At 52.6% G+C, this 17,055-nt stretch overlaps 1 pseudogene; it reads right to left on the bottom strand.

Annotated features, from left to right (window-relative positions):
• The window catches only part of LOC134928676 (autophagy-related protein 9A-like), a 179,556-nt pseudogene that overhangs the window by 125,989 nt on the left and 36,512 nt on the right, over positions 1-17,055 (bottom strand).

Raw genomic sequence — 17,055 nt, 5'->3', positions numbered from 1 at the left:
TCGGCGGCCTCGTCTCCCGCTCTTAACGGATTCTGGCAGGGGTTAAATATCTCCATATAGCCTCCGGAGGCTATATGTGAGGTATTTTTTGCCAAAATAGGTATTCATTTGCCTCCCAGGGCGCCCCCCTCCCAGCGCCCTGCACCCTCAGTGACTGCCGTGTGAAGTGTGCTGAGAGGAAAATGGCGCACAGCTGCAGTGCTGTGCGCTACCTTTAGAAGACTGAGGAGTCTTCTGCCGCCGATTCTGGACCTCTTCTTACTTCAGCATCTGCAAGGGGGCCGGCGGCAAGGCTCCGGTGACCATCCAGGCTGTACCTGTGATCGTCCCTCTGGAGCTGATGTCCAGTAGCCAAGAAGCCAATCCATCCTGCACGCAGGTGAGTTCACTTCTTCTCCCCTAAGTCCCTCGTTGCAGTGATCCTGTTGCCAGCAGGACTCACTGTAAAATAAAAAACCTAAGCTAAACTTTTCTAAGCAGCTCTTTAGGAGAGCCACCTAGATTGCACCCTTCTCGGCCGGGCACAAAAATCTAACTGGCTTGGAGGAGGGTCATAGGGGGAGGAGCCAGTGCACACCACCTGATCGGAAAGCTTTACTTTTGTGCCCTGTCTCCTGCGGAGCCGCTATTCCCCATGGTCCTTTCAGGAACCCCAGCATCCACTAGGACGATAGAGAAACATGGTTAAAAATGGCTGCCATGCTTACAGTTAGAAACATAGTTTAGGTTATGACACTGATAGCCTATAACTAACTGTCTGTTTAAAAAGCTGAACAGCCTATGACTTCTTACCCCATGCAGCCTTGCTATATGGTGCTGCTGCTATGGGCATTTACTCCCCCTCACCCCCCCTGCAGCTGCGCTGCTTGTGAGGTAGCTTCTCCCCCATGTTACCTGCAGCGGACGGGAGCGGGTGCAGGGAGCCTAGCGGAAGCAGGGGAGCGCTGTGTATAGCGCCGGGGAGCTGCGTCCGGAAGAGCGGGCGGCGCCTCTCCTACAGCAGTGGCCGGGTAATCAGCGGCGGGCTGCGGTGGCCGGGTAATCAGCGCTGGAAGAGCGGCCGGCGTCTCTGAGTGACGTGCGGCCGCTCCGAGCTGTTTCCCCTAGATAGCGACAGCGTAGAGTGGCTGGCTCGGGCGGCCTCGCACAGCGGTGGCTGGATAATCAGCGGCGGCACCTGTAAGCAGCGGCGGGAGTATGTATCAGCGGCGGCCATCAATAAAGGAGCACTTTCCCCACACAGCAGGGCGGCAGCGTGAGCTGACCGCCCTGACACCCCACCATACCTTGCTCGTCGTGCCGCATGTAGTGAGGCCTATGACAGGGCTTCTTCCTGTAAGCTCCGTCCAGCTTGTTCCTGGCTGTGACGGGGCTTTCTTCCTGGCTGTGACGGGGCTTCTTTCTGTAAGCTCCGTCCAGCTTGTTCCTGGCTGTGACGGGGCTTTTTCTGTAAGCTCCGTCCAGCTCTTTGCAGGAGACAGTGGGCTGCCTGTGGCTGTGAGGGTGCTCTTTGTGAGGACCGACACGCCATGCGCTGCCTTGCAGCGGCACCATCCCGGACCCATGTTTTTCTAGAAACTGGGAAGGGAAGTGTAAAAATAAAAAGTAAAAATGAAAAATTTAATAAAATCTTCCACCAAATGTGGGAATCTTCCCACAAGCCGATGTTAGTGCTGTGAGCACCGAAAAAACACTGAGGTCGTACACTGAGGTACTCGGGGATATGGAGGGGTGGAGAGTCCTAAATTTAAATATTCAGTGCCTTTGTTCGGCTGCGCCCGTCCATATCCCAAGAGTACTCCAGTGACCCCTAGTGGATGAAAAAGAAACATGGGGAGTAACAGCAGGAGTGAGAGAGAGGATACAGGGGAGTAACAGCAGGAGTGAGAGAGAGGATACCGGACAGTAACATCAGGAGTAAGAGAGGATACAGGGGAGTAACAGCAGGAGTGAGAGAGAGGATACATGGGGAGTAACAGCAGGAGTGAGAGAGATGATACAGGGGAGTAACAGCAGGAGTGAGAGAGAGGATACAGGGGAGTAACAGCATGAATGAGAGAGAGGATACAGAGAAGTAATAGCAGGAATGAGAGAGAGAGGATACAGAGGAGTAACAGCAGAAGAGAGAGTATATAGGGGAGTAACAGCAGGAGTGAGAGAATGATACAGGAGGGTAACAGCAGGAGTAAGAGAGAGGATACAGGAGGGTAACAGCAGGAGTAAGAGAGAGGATACAGGAGGGTAACAGCAGGAGTAAGAGAGAGGATACAGGGGAGTAACAGCGGGAGGGAGGATAAAGGAGAGTAACAGCAGGAGTGAGAGAGAGGATACAGGGGAGTAACAGCAGGAGTGAGAGAGAGGATACAGGAGAGTAACAGCAGGAGTGAGAGAGAGGATACAGAGGAGTAAAAGCGGGAGTGAGAGAGAGGATACAGAGGAGTAACAGTAGGAGTGAGAGAGAGGATACAGGGGAGTAACAGCAGGAGTGAGAGAGAGGATACAGGGGAGTAACAGCAGGAGTGAGAGAGAGGATACAGGGGAGTAACAGCAGGAGTGAGAGAGAGGATACAGGGGAGTAACAGCAGGAGTGAGAGAGAGGATACAGAGGAGTAACAGTAGGAGTGAGAGAGAGGATACAGGGGAGTAACAGCAGGAGTGAGAGAGATGATACAGGGGAGTAACAGCAGGAGTGAGAGAGAGGATACAGAGGAGTAACAGCAGGAGTGAGAGAGAGAGGATGTAGAGAAGTAACAGCAGGAGTGAGAGAGAGGATACAGAGGAGTAACAGCAGGAGTGAGAGAGAGAGGATGTAGAGAAGTAACAGCAGGAGTGAGAGAGAGGATACAGAGGAGTAACAGCAGGAGTGAGAGAGAGGATACAGAGGAGTAACAGCAGGAGTGAGAGAGAGGATACAGAGGAGTAACAGCAGGAGTGAGAGAGAGAGGATGTAGAGAAGTAACAGCAGGAATGAGAGAGAGGATATAGAGGAGTAACAGCGGGATTTAGAGAGCAGATATCAGGGAGTAACTGAAGGAGTTAGACAGTAACAGCTGTGGTCAGACAGTTTATATCAGGGGTAAAAGCAGCTGAAATACGGAAGTAACAGCTAGACAGCAGGCGATAGACAGCTGGTATAAGGGGTAACAGCAGCTGTAGCATGTAGAATACTGACCGCAGTTCCAGACTCATTAGACAGGATAGAGCTACAGATCGGAGCATCACAGAGAATTTGCTGGGCTGGGGGAGCGTTGGCCGCGTCCTGCTGAACCTTCTCCTTCACATGACCTATGAAGACTGAGCTCTCCAGCGGGGGCTGCCAGTGCGGGTTTGTGATGGCGAAATGCATGAGAGATAGCTCAGTCTTTCCATTCTCCGCCTGCTGGTACACCGATGCATGGGTCTGCCCCTCCGACATCCACTGTGGACAAGACAGAGGGTCTCAGGGGTGTACATGTATGAATTACCCATCTACGTGGATGCTGTATGTTTACCAGAGTCAGAACCAGGCAATGCTGGGCCCCATAGCATACCTGGGAGAGACCCCATAAAAGGCTGGTGAGAAGATTAATGGGCAAAGGAAGGTGGACTGGCATTGCAGCGTTCGCTTAAGCTCCTCAACACGTAGCGGCCATAGAGCCGCCATTGATGTAGCTCCCACATCTACCCCCACCTAGACTGTTCTGCCCTACCTGTGGGTTTCCATGTTTCCGGATGTCCATTTGTGCAAATGAGCAGATATCTCCAACTCCCACAACTTCCACTGAAAAGTTTCTGAAAAAGTCGATGATCTCCAAGGATTTGTGGCGCAGAGAGAAGATCAGGATGAATGGTGTAATGACCGGGCTGAGAAGCTCTTCCAGGATAAAGACCTACCAGGAGAGAGGCGGATATAATACAACCGTAATCACCCTAACCTATAAAATAAACCCTAACACCCCCGCCATCCAATATAACACACCACAACACCCAATACACCCGCCATCCAATACAACACACCACAACACCCAATACACCCGCCAATCAATACAACACACCACAACATCCAATACAGCCGCCATCCAATATAACACACCACAACACCCAATACAGCCGCCATCCAATACAACACACCACAACACCCAATACAGCCGCCATCCAATACAACACACCACAACACCCAATACAGCCGCCATCCAATACAACACACCACAACACCCAATACACCCGCCATCCAATACAACACACCACAACACCCAATACACCCGCCATCCAATACAACACACCACAACACCCAATACACCCGCCATCCAATACAACACACCACAACACCCAATACACCCGCCATCCAATACAACACACCACAATACCCAATACACCCGCCATCCAATACAACACACCAGAATACCCAATACACCCGCCATCCAAGACAACACACCACCCAATACAATACACCACAACACCCAATACACCCGCTATCCAATACACCCGCCATCCAATATAACACACAACAACATCCAATACACCCGCCATCCAATATAACACACCACAATACCCAATCCACCCGCCATCCAATACAACACACCACAACACCCAATCCACCCGTCATCCAATACAACACACCACAACACCCAATACAGCCGCCATCCAATACAACACACCACAACACCCAATACACCCGCCATCCAATACAACACACCACAATACCCAATACACCCGCCATCCAATACAACACACCACAACACCCAATACAGCCGCCATCCAATACAACACACCACAATACCCAATACACCCGCCATCCAATACAACACACCACAACACCCAATACACCCGCCATCCAATACAACACACCACAACACCCAATACAGCCGCCATCCAATACAACACACCACAACACCCAATACAGCCGCCATCCAATACAACACCACAACACCCAATACAGCCGCCATCCAATACAACACACCACAACACCCAATGCACCCGCCATCCAATATAACACACCACAATACCCAATACACCCGCCATCCAATACAACACACCACAACACCCAATACAGCCGCCATCCAATACAACACACCACAACACCCAATACACCCGCCATCCAATACAACACACCACAATACCCAATACAGCCGTCATCCAATACAACACACCACAACACCCAATACACCCGCCATCCAATACAACACACCACAACACCCAATACACCCACCATCCTAAACAACACACCACAACACCCAATACACCCGCCATGCAATACAACACACCACAACACCCAATACACCCGCCATGCAATACAACACACCACAACACCCAAAACACCCGCCATCCAATACAACACACCACAACACCCAATGCAGCCGTCATCCAATACAACACACCACAACACCCAATACAGCCGCCATCCAATACAACACACCACAACACCCAATACAACCGCCATCCAATACAACACACCACAACACCCAATACACCCGCCATCCAATACAACACACCACAATACCCAATACAGCCGTCATCCAATACAACACACCACAACACCCAATACACCCGCCATCCAATACAACACACCACAACACCCAATACACCCACCATCCTAAACAACACACCACAACACCCAATACACCCGCCATGCAATACAACACACCACAACACCCAATACACCCGCCATGCAATACAACACACCACAACACCCAAAACACCCGCCATCCAATACAACACACCACAACACCCAATGCAGCCGTCATCCAATACAACACACCACAACACCCAATACAGCCGCCATCCAATACAACACACCACAACACCCAATACAACCGCCATTCAATACAACACACCACAATACCCAATACACCCGCCATCCAATATAACACACCACAACACCTAATACACCCGCCATCCAATATAACACACCACAACACCTAATACACCCGCCATCCAATATAACACACCACAATACACAATACACCCGCCATCCAATATAACACACCACAATACCCAATACACCCGCCATCCAATACAACACACCACAACACCCAATACAGCCGCCATCCAATACAACACACCACAACACCCAATGCACCCGCCATCCAATATAACACACCACAACACCCAATGCAGCCGTCATCCAATACAACACACCACAACACCCAATACACCCGACATCCAATACAACACACCACAACACCCAATACAGCCGTCATCCAATACAACTCCCAATACACCCGCCATCCAATGTAACACACCACAACACCCAATGCAGCCGTCATCCAATACAACACACCACAATACCCAATACAACACCCCACACCACACCACCCAATGCAGCCGTCATCCAATACAACACACCACAACACCCAATACACCTGCCATCCAATACAACACACCACAACATCCAATACAGCCATCATCCAATACAACTCCCAATATACCCGCCACCCAATACAACACACCACAACACCCAATACACCTGCCACCCAATACAATATACCACAACACTCAATACACTCGCTACCCAATACAACACCCAATACACTCGCCATTGAAAACAACACACCCTAACACCAAATACAGCCATCATCCAATTCAACTTCCAATACATCCGCCACCCAATACAACACCCAATGCCACACACCACAACACTCCATACACCCAATACAGTATACCACAACACTCAATACACCCGCCATCCAAAACAACACCCAATACACCCGCCATCCAACCGCAATACCCCATATACCCGCCCCCCAATAAAACACACCACAATACTCAATACACCCACCATGCAGCACCCAATACACCCACCATCCAGTACAACACACCACAACACCCAATACATCGCAACACTCAATACACCCGCCACAACACCCAAGACACTCGCCACCCAATACAACATGCCACAACACGCAATACAACTCCCAATACACCTGCCATCCAATACAACACCCAATACACCCGCCATCCAATACAACACCCAATACACCCGCCATCCAACACAACACCCAATACATCCGCCATCCAATACAACACCCAATACAACACCCATCCAATACAACACCCAATACACCCGCCCAACACCCAATACACCCGCCATCCAATACAACACCCAATACATCCGCCATCCAATACAACACCCATCCAATACAACACCCAATACACCCGCCATCCAATACAACACCCAATACAACACCCAATACACCTGTCATCACCCGCCATCCAATACAACACCCAATAAACCCGCCATCCAATACAACACCCAATACACCCGCCATCCAATACAACACCCAATACAACACCCAATACACCTGTCATCACCCGCAATCCAATACAACACCCAATACACCCACAATCCAATACAACACCCAATACACCCGCCATCCAATACAACACCCAATACACCCGCCATCCAATACAACACCCAATAAACCCACAATCCAATACGACACCCAATACACCCGCCACCCAATACAACACCCAATACACCCGCCATCCAATACACCCGCAATCCAATACAACACCCAATACACCCGCCATCCAATACAACACCCAATACACCCGCCATCCAATACAACACCCAATACATCCGCCATCCAATACAACACCCATCCAATACAACACCCAATACACCCGCCATCCAATACAACACCCAATACATCCGCCATCCAGTACAACACACCACAACACCCAATACATCGCAACACTCAATACACCCGCCACAACACCCAAGACACTCGCCACCCAATACAACATGCCACAACACGCAATACAACACCCAATACACCCGCCATCCAATACAACACCCAATACACCCGCCATCCAATACAACACCCAATACATCCGCCATCCAATACAACACCCAATACAACACCCATCCAATGCAACACCCAATACACCCGCCATCCAGTACAACACACCACAACACCCAATACATCGCAACACTCAATACACCCGCCACAACACCCAAGACACTCGCCACCCAATACAACATTCCACAACACGCAATACAACTCCCAATACACCTGCCATCCAATACAACACCCAATACACCCGCCATCCAATACAACACCCAATACACCCGCCATCCAACACAACACCCAATACATCCGCCATCCAATACAACACCCAATACAACACCCATCCAATACAACACCCAATACACCCGCCACCCAATACACCCGCCATTCAATACAACACCCAATACACCCGCCATCCAATACAACACCCAATACATCCGCCATCCAATACAACACCCATCCAATACAACACCCAATACACCCGCCATCCAATACAACACCCAATACACCCGCCATCCAATACAACACCCAATACAACACCCAATACACCTGTCATCACCCGCCATCCAATACAACACCCAATAAACCCGCCATCCAATACAACACCCAATACACCCGCCATCCAATACAACACCCAATATATCTGCCATCCAATACAACACCCAAAACACCCGCCACCCAATACAACACCCAATATGCCCGCCATCCAATACAACACCCAATACACCCGCCACCCAATACACCACCCAATACACCCGCCATCCAATACAACACCCAATACACCCGCCATCCAATACAACACCCAATACACCCGCCATCCAATACAACACTCAATACATCCGCCATCCAATACAACACCCAATACACCCGCCATCCAATACAACACCCAATAAACCCGCAATCCAATACGACACCCGCCACCCAATACACCCACCATCCAATACAACACCCAATACACCCGCCATCCAATACAACACCCAATACACCCGCAATCCAATACAACACCCAATACAACACCCATCCAATACAACACCCAATACACCCGCCATCCAATACAACACCCAATACACCTGCCACCCAATACTCCCGCCATTCAATACAACACCCAATACACCTGTCATCACCCGCCATCCAATACAACACCCAATACACCCGCCACCCAATACACCCACCATCCAATACAACACCCAATACACCCGCCATCCAATACAACACCCAATACTTCTGCCATCCAATACAACACCCAAAACACCCGCCACCCAATACAACACCCAATATGCCCGCCATCCAATACAACACCCAATACACCCGCCACCCAATACACCACCCAATACATCCGCCATCCAATACAACACCCAATACACCCGCAATCCAATACAACACCCAATACACCCACAATCCAATACAACACCCAATACACCCGCCATCCAATACAACACCCAATACACCCGCCATCCAATACAACACCCAATAAACCCACAATCCAATACGACACCCAATACACCCGCCACCCAATACAACACCCAATACACCCGCCATCCAATACACCCGCAATCCAATACAACACCCAATGCATCCGCCATCCAATACAACACACAATACACCCGCCACCTAATACAACACCCAATACAACCGCCACCCAATACAACACCCAATACACCCGCCATCCAATACAACACCCAATACACCCACCATCCAATACAACACCGAATACATCCGCCACCCAATACAACACCCAATACTCCCGCCATCCAACACCCAATACACCCGCCACCCAATACAACACCCAAAACACCCGCCACCTAATACACCCGCCATCCAATACAACACCGAATACACCCACCATCCAATACAACACCGAATACACCCACCATCCAATACAACACCCAATACACCCACCATCCAATACAACACCCAATACACCCGCCACCCAATACAACACCCAAAACACCCGCCACCCAATACAACACCCAAAACACCCGCCACCCAATACAACACCCAATACTCCTGCCATCCAATACAACACCCAATACACCCGCCACCCAATACAACACCCAATACACCCGCCACCCAATACAACACCCAATACTCCCGCCATCCAATACAACACCCAATACACCCGCCACCCAATACAACACCTGATATATAACATGACTCCAGGTCATACAGCCGCACAGCATACATGCCCCATTCGGTGACCCAAGGTGAAGCTGGGCAGTGCATGGCATACATCTGGGCATCTTACCGCCTTGTACTGGAAGAGCTGTGCCAGCTCATCCCGGGTCTCTGACTTATGCGCGTGTCCCTGCCAGTGGTCAGGCATGTAGTGTATGTGCGCCAAGACGCACTGCAGCAGCTGCTCCGGGCACCATACCATGTGCTCGTCTGGTATGAAAGACCTGCAGGAAGAGAGGCAGAACTGTGTCACACTGGCATCATGGTGGGGTCTTGGGTTTAATTCCCACCAGGACCCTGTGTGTGGAGTTTATTTGTTCTCCCCGTATTTGCAGGCTAATTGGCTGATTTAAAAATGGACCCTAGTGTGTTGTGTGTGTGTACACGTGTTGTATATGTGTGTGCATGTTGTATGTCCCTACTGGGGAAAAGGCGCTATATACAGAACTATCATTATTATATTATATATATTACACGTTATACGGTGCATTATAGGAGCACAATAATACATCTGTCTGTAACTGGATCCCCTGCGCCTCAGCTTGCACCCTGCGATGACTGGTCGTTACCCACACGGGTCACCCACCTGGCTACTGTGACCATCACCCCGAGGACAGTGATGGTGGTCAGGATATGCTGGACGGTCAGCACGTCTTCGTCGTACACGGTCAGGGCAATGAGGACCGCCAGCAGGGACCCCGCGAAGAAGCCGAAGTTCTTGGCAGCGATGGCCAGCAGCGGGGAGGCGAAGGAGTTCATGTACTTAGTAGCAGGTTTGTAGCCCCGGCTCAGACGCGCCTGCAGCTCGTGCGCCAGCTCATTGAAGTGGCGCAAATAGAGGCGGCCATAGAGAGACCAGCGCCGGGCGCCTAGGCTGCCGGGTTCCCTTTTAATCACCTCGGTGTAGCTGAAGAAGGCGTAGAGGATCTGCCAGACAAGTATGAAGGGGCAGAGGAAGAGGTTGGCCAGGCCCAGGAGGATGATGGTCCGGCTCAGCTCCGCCGCCAGCTCCAGTCTCTGACCTTGGCGCTTGTACTTGGGCTGCAGGTTCCACTTGTTCTGGAAGAGAGATCCGGGACCCCCAGAAGAAGAGAAGCTCCAGGTTTGTACTTGAGGCCCTGGCTGAGGAAGGTGACCTCCCCGAGCATCGGCAGGCGGAAGCACACCGGCAGAAGACTCTTGTTCACCCATGGCCACCATGTAGTTCTTAAAGCGCAGGATGCGATGGTAGATGTCCAGCTCAGTCAGCTCCTTCTTGTGCACGCACATGGGCTGCTCCCTCTGCAGCGAGAATCAGGCGCCCCTGCACCTCCTGCCAGGTGTAGTTACACAGCTCGTCCTGCCCCGCGGAGGGTATGGGGGGAGAGAGAGAGGGGGGGGGGGGGGGGGGGGGAGAGGGGGGGAGAAGCAGAGAGAGAGAGAGATCGGAAAGGAGAGGGGGGGAGAGAGAGAGGGGGGGGGAGAGAGAGGGGGGGGAGAGAGAGGGGGGGAGAGATAGAGAAGGAGGGAGGAGAGAGAGAGAAGGAGAGAGAGAGAGGGGGGAGAGAGGGGGAGAGAGAGGAGGGGGGAGAGAGAGGGGGAGGGGGAGGAGAGAGGGAGAGAGAGGGAGAGAGAAGAGGAGAGAGGGAGAGAGGGGGGAAGGAGAGAGAGAGAGGGGGAGAGAGAGAAGGAGAGAGGGGAGGAAGGAGAGGGGGAGAGAGAGGGGAGGTGAGAGAGGGAGAGGGGGGGGAGAGGGAGAGAGGGAGAGGAAGAGAGAGAGGGGGGAGGAGAGAGGGAGGGGGAGAGAGAAGGAGAGAGGGAGGGGGAGAGAGAAGGAGAGGGGGGGAGAGAGAGAGGAGAGAGAAGGAGAGGGGGGGAGAGAGAGAGGGGAGGAAGGAGAGGGGGGGAGAGAGAGAGAGGGGAGAAGAAAGGAGAGAGAGGGAGGGGGAGAGAGAAGGAGAGAGAGAGAGAGAGAGAGAGAGAGAGAGAGAAAGGGAGAAGCAGAGAGAGAGAGGTGGAGAGAGAGAGAGGTGGAGAGAGAGAACAGAGAGAAGGAGAGAGAGAGGGGGTAAGGGGGAAAGAGAGGGAGAGAAAAGAAGTGGAGAGAGAGAGAGAGAGGGGGGTGGGGAAGATGAGAGAGAGAGAGAGAGAGAGGGTGGAGAGAGAGACAGAGAGAAGGAGAGAGAGGGGGGAGAGAAGGAGAGAGAGAGGGGGTAAGGGGAAAAGAGAGGGAGAGAAAGAAGTGGAGAGAGAGAGAGGGGGTGGGGAGAGAGAGAGAGAGAGAGAGAGAGACACACACACACACACAGTTAGGGATGGGAAGAGAGGACAGACATTATATTCTGCACCACATCCAGGCAGAGCTCCCCACAGGGACAGCCCCCCCTTTCCCCCCACTACAACCATTACACTGCACAGAGCATGTTACATATACTGTATATATATGTATGTATTTACCGAGGGGGATCTTCAGCGCTCGGACGTAGAACTTGCGAATCTCCCAGTAACTCAGCAGGTTGCAGAACATCTTTACCAGGCGATACAGCCAGAAGATGGCGGCCATAACCAGCAGGAAGATGATCCAACCACTGGCCTGGATCCCTGCGCATATAGCAAAGGGTCACACGCCACGCAGACTCAATACACAAGGACACAGTGACACAACCTGCGGACTGTCTAAAGCTTGGTACATACGAGACAGTATGTCTCCCAGAGCGACATATCGGGTACATCATCTAGTGTGTACCCCTGATATATGCGCACCTGCGGGCCAGCAGCGGGGCAGACGGAGGATGTCGCTAGCGATTACATGCTGCAGAAGGTGGCATGTCACGTGGCTCCCCCCGCGTCAGACCCGGCACCGGCGAGTGTGTATTACCGCGTGGCAGGTCCCACTGGCAGCGATGGTGGCCTGGGGTACAAGTGACAATCCGGGTACACACTGGAGCCATGTCGGAACGATTTGCTGTTTCATATCGACAAATCATCTACATCGCTCAGTGCGTACGGGTGATTTGCGACCTCCTGCGGTCGCTAGTGACGGTCATTGCTTGACCCTGCCGCATGGCCAGCCGAATGACAATGCTATGTAACCTAATTCTATGCGGAACAATGGTGGTCATTCTGAGTTGATCGCTCGCTAGCAGTTTTTAGCAGCCGTGCAAACGCTATGCCGCCTCCCACTGGGAGTGTATTTTAGCTTAGCAGAAGTGCGAACGAAAGGATCACAGAGCGGAGGCAAATTGTTTTTGTGCAGTTTCAGAGTAGCTCCAGACCTACTCAGCGCTTGCGATCACTTCAGACTGTTCAGTTCCGGATTTGACGTTATGAACACGCCCTGCGTTTGCCCAGCCATGCCTGTGTTTTTTCCTGGCACGCCTGCGGTTTTTTGGACACTCCCTGAAAACGGTCACTTGACACCCAGAAACGCCCACTTCCTGTCAAATCACTCTGCGGCCAGCAGTGCGACCGAAAAGCTTCGCTAGACCCTGTGTGAAACTGCATCGTTCCATTTTAATAGTACGTCGCGCTGTGCGCATTACGGCGCATACGCATGCACAGAAGTGACTTTTTTTGCCTCATCGCTGCACAGCGAACAAAAGCAGGTATCGATCAACTCGGAATGACCCCCAATATGTCATTTACGTCCTTCTAATATGTACAGTCAATCTGCGCTGGTACGGGGGCCAACCATCGCTAACGTTTGCTGCCGCTCCAGTATGTGCCCAGCATAAATAACGTATAACATAATGAAGGACTTCTATTATACTGTTACCCAACCCGCGTCCTCAAGGCAGTCCTGGTCTCCACATACATACAGTCACACACAGTGCAGACTGTCTAATATACTATATACAATGCAGACTGTCTAATATACATATATACAATGCAGACTGTCTTAATATCCATATATACAATGTAGACTGTCTATGGGGGTCATTCCGAGTTGATTGCTCGCTTCCGTTTTTTCGCTGCGGCAGCGGGCAGCTCTCAAAACTCCAGCAAAACTGTTTTATGCGTATGCACCGCAATGCGCAGGACGCTTTGTACGAGTACAAAGCCATTCGTTGCTGAGTGATGGATTTAACGAAGAATCCATTCGCACAGCCGATCGCAAGGAGACTGACAGGAAGAAAGCATTTGTGGGTGGCAACTGACCGTTTTCTGGGAGTGTTTGGGAAAACACAGGCGTGTCCAGGCGTTTGCAGGGCGAGTGTCTGACGTCAATTCCGGGACCAAAAAGACTGAAGTGATCGCAGCGGGCTGAGTAAGTCCAGAGCTACTCAGAAACTGCACAAAATGTTTTTGCAGAGCTCGGCTGCCAAGCCGTTCGCACACTTGCAAAGCGAAAATACACTCCCCGTGAGGCGGCGGACTATGAGTTTGCACTGCTGCAAAAAGTATCTATCTGCACAGTGATGTCATACTGCAAAATCTGCGGCGGATGCCTCCAACTGGTCCTCCCACCTTTGCTCATTTGTACGCGCCCTATCCCCCCACTTTTGCTCATTTGCACGCCCCCTGTCCTCATACCTTTCCTCATTTGTACGCGCCCTATCCCCCCACTTTTGCTCATTTGCACGCCCCATGTCCTCCCACCTTTCCTCATTTGCACGCCCCCTGTCCTCCCACCTTTCCTCATTTGCACGCCCCGTCCTCCCACCTTTGCTCATTTGCACGCCCCCTGTCCTCCCACCTTTGCTCATTTGCACGCCCAGTCATCCCACCTTTGCTCATTTGCACGCCCCCTGTCCTAAAACCTTTCCTCATTTGCACGGCCCCTGTCCTCCCACCTTTGCTCATTTGCACGCCCCGTGCTCCCACCTTTGCTCATTTGCACGCCCCGTGCTCCCACCTTTGCTCATTTGCACGCCCCGTGCTCCCACCTTTGCTCATTTGCACGCCCCCTGTCCTCCCACCTTTGCTCATTTGCACGCCCAGTCATCCCACCTTTGCTCATTTGCACGCCCAGTCATCCCACCTTTCCTCATTTGCACGCCCCCTCTCCTCCCACCTTTCCTCAATTGCACGTTCCCTGTCCTCCCACCTGTGCTCATTTGCACGCCCCCTCTCCTCCCACCTTTCCTCAATTGCACGCCCCCTGTCCTCCTACCTTTGCTCATTTGCAAGCCCCCTGTCCCCCCACCTTTGCTCATTTGCACGCCCCGTGCTCCCACCTTTGCTCATTTGCACGCCCCCTGTCCTCCCACCTTTGCTCATTTGCACGCCCCCTGTCCTCCCACCTTTGCTCATTTCCCCGCCCCCTGTCCTCCCACCTTTGCTCATTTGCACGCCCCCTGTCCTCCCACCTTTGCTCATTTGCACGCCCCGTGCTCCCACCTTTGCTCATTTGCACGCCCCCTGTGCTCCCACCTTTCCTCATTTGCACGCCCCCTGTCCTCCCCCTTTTGCTCATTTGCACGCCCAGTCATCCCACCTTTCCTCATTTGCACGCACCCTGTCCTCCCACCTTTGCTCATTTGCACGCACCCTGTCCTCCCACCTTTGCTCATTTGCACGCCCCGTCCTCCCACCTCTGCTCATTTGCACGCCCCCTGTCCTCCCACCTTTGCTCATTTGCACGCCCCCTGTCCTCCCACCTTTGCTCATTTGCACGCCCCCTGTCCTCCCACCTTTGCTCATTTGCACGCCAAGTCATCCCACCTTTGCTCATTTGCACGCCCCCTGTCCTAAAACCTTTCCTCAATTGCACGTTCCCTGTCCTCCCACCTTTCCTCATTTGCACGGCCCCTGTCCTCCCACCTTTGCTCATTTGCACGCCCCGTGCTCCCACCTTTGCTCATTTGCACGCCCCGTGCTCCCACCTTTGCTCATTTGCACGCCCCCTGTCCTCCCACCTTTGCTCATTTGCACGCCCAGTCATCCCACCTTTGCTCATTTGCACGCCCAGTCATCCCACCTTTCCTCATTTGCACGCCCCCTCTCCTCCCACCTTTCCTCAATTGCACGTTCCCTGTCCTCCCACCTGTGCTCATTTGCACGCCCCCTCTCCTCCCACCTTTCCTCAATTGCATGCCCCCTGTCCTCTTACCTTTGCTCATTTGCATGCCCCCTGTCCCCCCACCTTTGCTCATTTGCACGCCCCGTGCTCCCACCTTTGCTCATTTGCACGCCCCCTGTCCTCCCACCTTTGCTCATTTGCACGCCCCCTGTCCTCCCACCTTTGCTCATTTGCACGCCCCGTGCTCCCACCTTTGCTCATTTGCACGCCCCCTGTGCTCCCACCTTTCCTCATTTGCACGCCCCCTGTCCTCCCACTTTTGCTCATTTGCACGCCCAGTCATCCCACCTTTCCTCATTTGCACGCACCCTGTCCTCCCACCTTTGCACGCGCCCTGTCCTCCCACCTTTGCTCATTTGAACGCATCCTGTCCTCCCACCTTTGCTCATTTGCACGCACCCTGTCCTCCAACCTTTGCTCATTTGCACGCCCCGTCCTCCCACCTTTGCTCATTTGCACGCCCCCTGACCTCCCACCTTTGCTCATTTGCACGCCCCCTGTCCTCCCACCTTTGCTCATTTGCACGCCCCCTGTCCTCCCACCTTTCCTCATTTGCACACCCTCTGTCCTCCCACCTTTCCTCATTTGCACGCCCCCTGTCCTCCCACCTTTCCTCATTTGCACGCCCTCTGTCCTCCCACCTTTCCTCATTTGCACGCCCCCTGTCCTCCCACCTTTCCTCATTTGCACGCCCCCTGTCCTCCCACCTTTCCTCATTTGCACGCCCTCTGTCCTCCCACCTTTCCTCATTTGCACGCCCTCTGTCCTCCCACCTTTGCTCATTTGCACGCCCTCTGTCCTCCCACCTTTGCTCATTTGCACGCCCTCTGTCCTCCCACCTTTCCTCATTTGCACGCCCTCTGTCCTCCCACCTTTCCTCATTTGCACGCCCTCTGTCCTCCCACCTTTGCTCATTTGCACGCCCTCTGTCCTCCCACCTTTGCTCATTTGCACGCCCCCTGTCCTCCCACCTTTCCTCATTTGCACGCCCCCTGTCCTCCCACCTTTCCTCATTTGCACGCCCTCTGTCCTCCCACCTTTCCTCATTTGCACGCCCTCTGTCCTCCCACCTTTCCTCATTTGCACGCCCTCTGTCCTCCCACCTTTCCT

Source organism: Pseudophryne corroboree, chromosome 5, assembly GCF_028390025.1.
Source record: "Pseudophryne corroboree isolate aPseCor3 chromosome 5, aPseCor3.hap2, whole genome shotgun sequence".
Classification (NCBI taxonomy): domain Eukaryota; kingdom Metazoa; phylum Chordata; class Amphibia; order Anura; family Myobatrachidae; genus Pseudophryne; species Pseudophryne corroboree.
Note: the sequence above shows the minus strand (reverse complement) of the source record. Positions and strands in the feature narration are given on the sequence as shown.